General features: G+C 42.9%; 1 protein-coding gene across 1 annotated transcript in view; it reads left to right on the top strand.

Moving 5' to 3' along the window:
• map3k3 (mitogen-activated protein kinase kinase kinase 3) overlaps positions 1-5,000 on the top strand; it is a 46,093-nt gene that overhangs the window by 9,988 nt on the left and 31,105 nt on the right. The gene's annotated exons all lie outside the window — the stretch shown is intronic.

Below are 5,000 nucleotides of genomic sequence, written 5' to 3'. Positions count from 1 at the left end.
GGACAAAAGCTTGTTAGTGATTGAAAAAAACTGTAATGAAGTCTTAGGAGGAATCACCAGGTGCACCTTTTCTATCTGGAGAAAATACTTAAAGAATGCTTGCTATTTTTCCTTTTGTCTTACATACTCTTGCATCTGGCATACGCCGCATTGTCCCGGTGGGCCGACAATCCTCAGGGGCCAATACTTTTTTGTGTTTTTTGTTTATTTTTTTCCCTCAGAGACTGGCCCGCAATTTAGATGCAGTGGCCCATTGGTGCATACTTAAGATATAGAGGAGGGGGCTGAGCCCATTATACTATAGTATAGCGGTTGACGGGTGTTCTGGGAATCCCATGCTGCCTTGCACAATCATTCCGATCTGAAAGGCAGCATGGATGCTCATCCCAAAGCACTGTGCCTGAGGCAGGGAGCTAATCCAAAAACAGGTTGGGGTGGATAGATGAGGATGCGATTATTACTCGACAAATGGAAGCTTGTTGTTTGTTTGAATGTTCGTTATATGGGCTACAATACGTATACACCAAATGATACATTCGTAAAAAGCCAATCCACACTTGTGATATGGTCTGGTGTGAAGCAGACAAGTTGGCAGCATGGTTTATGCCACAAATGCCCGGGCCGTTTTTTGGTTCCATGCTGGCCCTGATTGGGGGACACTGGCCACTGCTGTCAGTGCCATATACCATATACAGTAAATGGGCTCTGTATACTCTTGCAGCAGACTGTCACAGAGATTGACTCTCAGAGAGTTGTAATTTTTGGCTCCGCGCGGAACAACCGGTGTGCGCCATGTTATTCATCTTCACTATGCTAGGTGTAACTAACGAGAGTGCCGTTCAAACTGGCTACAATATAGCAAGTATCCTATACAGCATTTGTTGCTTGTAGCTGATGTAAATATGAGCACATGTCCCCTCCTCCCCTCTCTCCTCCCCTCTCCTGCAGCAGTACGCTACACATGCTCTGCAGTGGATGTCTGCTCCTCTCTGTGTACTTACAGAAGAATGTGACCCCCAGAGGTTAATCATTCTACTCATCGCAATGGCTGACCTTGCCAAACACACAATGCACAGACACGCATGCAACACACACACACTCACACACACACACACAACGCACAGCAGCACTGCTATGCTGCTGCTCTCTCACACATCAAACATGGGAATAGAGATCTCCCCTAACATGCTGCAGGCTCCCACCGACTCTGTTACCCACAAATACGCACACACACACACACACACACACACACACACACACACACACACACACACACACACACACACACACACACACACACACACACACACACACACAGTAACCCCTCGACCCCAAAGTCACCCCTCGGTCGTCCCCAATTTGCAGTGTTGTCTGGTTTATGTGTTCTCTGTCGCTAATCGGATCAATAGCCGGAGTGTATTGATCAGATAGACAGGAGAGATGAACCAGACACAGGTGATGACGTCACGTTACCCAAAGACGCACCCTGTCCAACCCATCTTAATCACTAACCCCAACCACCACCACACACACACACACCAAAAATGGAGAATGTAATTATACCTTTTGCCTAAGCATCCAGCATTTCATGTTTCTTGAGAGAGAGAGAGAGAGCGAGAGCGAGAGAGAGAGAGAGAGAGCGAGAGCGAGAGAGAGAGAGACTTGATTAAACACTGTCTTCTCTGTCTTTGCTCCCATGGTAGAGATTTTATGCTAACTGAGGGGTTTAGTAGATGGTCTCTCTCGTTTTTTGGTTTTTATTTTCCTCTTGTCTCAGCCACAAGCCTGCAGGAGCAGGAAGACATTATTTCATTCATAAATATTGCCATGGCTGGTGATGTTTGTGGGGATATCGTGACAAGGGCAGAGTGAGGTTTTCATGGATCAGACTGCTTGCCTGTCTGCCAGCCCGCCTGCCTCCCTCTCTGGCTCCCTGTCTGGGCTGCTGGCAAGGAAACCAGTAGACATTTTGAAATGTGCAGAAATGTGAAAGCTGTGTTTTTGTTACAGTGAAAAAAAACCCATCTTGTTCCTGCTCTACCAGGTGTTGCTCATATTTCAAACATTTTAGGGGCCTGGTAGCGTTTCTCTCTGCTTCTCTTTTTTGGTGTACTACTGTACCGATGGGTGTTATTTTCTGAGTGGCACCATACCATATTTGGCCATGGCAAAGCAACTGAAACACCATAAGTGAACATTGTTTACTCACGTTTCAAATGACAATATACAGTAGCTCTAATGCTGAGGTCATACATGAATAGTTGATCCCAGGGTTTGTCAGCACTGTGCATCTCGTAAGGTCTGTGCATCTTGTGTACGTTTATGGGGGTTGCATATCACACCAAGCCATATTGATTTAATGGTTGTTGTCGATACTGATATTGATCAAAATGGAAATTGTTACATTTTCTATCAGTGAGAGAAAAATGGCATGATTTTGTGTTAAGACTGACATAGGTGTTACCAGTGACGGATCCTGTGAAGAATATTTTATTATTGTGATTGTGATAAAAAGGGAAAAAAGTCCACTTCAACCAGGATTTTCTGCTAATTTTATTTGGTAACACTTTACAATAACGTCCTATTCACAGCTTTATAAACATTATATAAATACAGGTAATTAACAAATTACCAACAAAATGTTTACAAATGTTTATAAATGGGCAAGAAATAATATGCTAACACAGCAGACACAGCGCAGTCGCAGCGGTCCTGGAAGTTTCTCCTCCAAAGACCAGAAGGCATGAAACCACATATAACTCACACCGTAGACGTTGATTCCCACTCCACTGTGCAGTTATAGTTTGGTTATTACTCATGTATAAACATTTGTAAATGCTTTGTTAAATGTTAATTGTTATTAAACGTTAATAATGTGTTTATAAAGCTGTGAATAGGACGTTATTGTAAAGTGTCACCTTATTTTTGTCTGTGATGTTTCAAGTAAAAACCCTTCTTCAGTTTTTCTTTTTTATCAGGTCATTTATTTGTCCTGCTCCCTGGTCAACCGTTTAGATGCGTGGGCTGTAACCCACTTTTTTGGATTATTGTGAAGAATCGTACAATACAATATGTTGTCAAATAGAATCACCAGTAAGGTCCATTGTTGTTGACAGCTGTAAAGGATGGTTATGATTTATGTGTGCGTGGGCGTGTGTGTGTGGTCTGCAAATAGCTTCAGCAGGAACAAAGCAAAGCAGCTAGCAAAGTATTGTTCACTGTCTGCAGTTATAGGCATTTTGGATACAGTATTTGGAGGAGATGTCACCTGTATTATTAATAGAGATGCACCGGATCCTGATTTTTAGGATCCTGCCGGATACCGGATCCACTGCTTAAGATCCTGCCGGATCCGGAACCGGATACCGGATCCTACGAAAGGGTTGAAACACATAGCCAACTCGCACACGTGGGCCCTTTTTATTACGTTGGCACAAACTATTTTTAAGACTCATTGGCTTACTGCCACACTGCCTTCAATGGCCGCTTCCAAAGGGCTTTCACTCCATGCAGCGATTGGGGTTGTGAAAGACTGACTGAAAATCCTAGGCCACGTAAAAAGTAGAGATGCCCCAGATCTAGGCCTGTCACGATAACAATTTTTGCCAGACGATAACGATAACAAGAAATTATTGCGATAATCGATAATATTGTCTCTCTCGCCATTTTCAAACAATATAATGTGCAATAAAAAACACTGCTGTGCAAGGTGCGGCCTCCTTCTTGAAACATGTAACATTTGGGCCAGCAGACTCAGAGGTTTAAATAATTAAGATTGACGCCTGCTCCAAGAAGAAATGTGTCAAACAATATAATGACGTAAAAATGCAATAAAAATGTGACTACACCCCTTCACATTTTTAAAGCATCACGGCGGGATATATATATATATATATGTTTTTAAATACATCCTCATGGAGCACAATAGGCTCTAAATAGGCTTTTTTGTATTTATTATTAAGGTAAGTTATATAGTCTTTCTTTAACATTTTCTGTTATTTATCTTTCTCAAGCACACTGAATGGCTTATAGGCCTATCCATGGTGTGAGGTACCTAAAATAACCTACTGGTGGGGTATTGTTAATTCACAAATTAGGCTATTACTTAGACAACTTATTTCAAACAAATGCACGTTGTTACTGGCTACTTGTCAGTCAAAACCCAAATCAGCCCTGTTAAAGGCATTTCAACATCAGCAAAAATCAAAAGAGCATGAACAGATGCACAAGTGCAGCTCTCTCTCTCTCTCTCTCTCTCTCTCTCTCTCTCTCTCTCTCTCTCTCTCTCTCTCTCTCTCTCTCTCTCTCTCTCTCTCCGATACCCTCGACTGGAACAAGTTGCAATTCTGCGCACTTTAAAGCCCTTTATGAACGCCCATACATTGATTCTTATGAGTTATGAGTCGCCATGCCTCTGTTTCCCCTGTAGCGCGCTCAACCGTTCACATTCTCCTGGTGTGACATATTTAAATCCACAATATCTTCATGATTTGCTTGCGGACTGCCTACTCATATTGTTAGGTCTACATAAACAAGAAGTATAGCGAAAATCACAAAAAGAACAGACAACGAACGTCGGGGTAGGAGGCGCATTGAAATAATAGTGGAAACTCGGCGAGGTTTAAAATAACAGCCTCAGAGCAAGTTTGTCGCGACGGCATTTCATGTTTGGCATTTCATGTTTGCACAAACACGTCTTCGTCGTGGATATTGGGTGGCTGCGCATGTTTCAAAATGAACATTTGCCTCGGTGTTGGAGCTGTTAATTCCTCTGAGGAACGTTGCAGATGCGCTGACTGAGTCTGGAAGAATATTGCGCTCCTAGTCTCTAGCGCTGATTCTTTGTCGAGGCTTATAAGCGACGCGCGGGAACACCAGCGTTCTATTTCAAAGACGCAAGTAGCCAGATCAATGCACTTTTTTCCAACCAGAACTGCACTGAAACTTAAAACTACACCAACATTTAAGCGTCATTGTGCTGCGTTGGCCTATAACGCACC

This window comes from Engraulis encrasicolus, chromosome 2 (assembly GCF_034702125.1).
Source record: "Engraulis encrasicolus isolate BLACKSEA-1 chromosome 2, IST_EnEncr_1.0, whole genome shotgun sequence".
NCBI lineage: Eukaryota > Metazoa > Chordata > Actinopteri > Clupeiformes > Engraulidae > Engraulis > Engraulis encrasicolus.
This window is presented reverse-complemented; position numbering and strand designations above follow the sequence as displayed.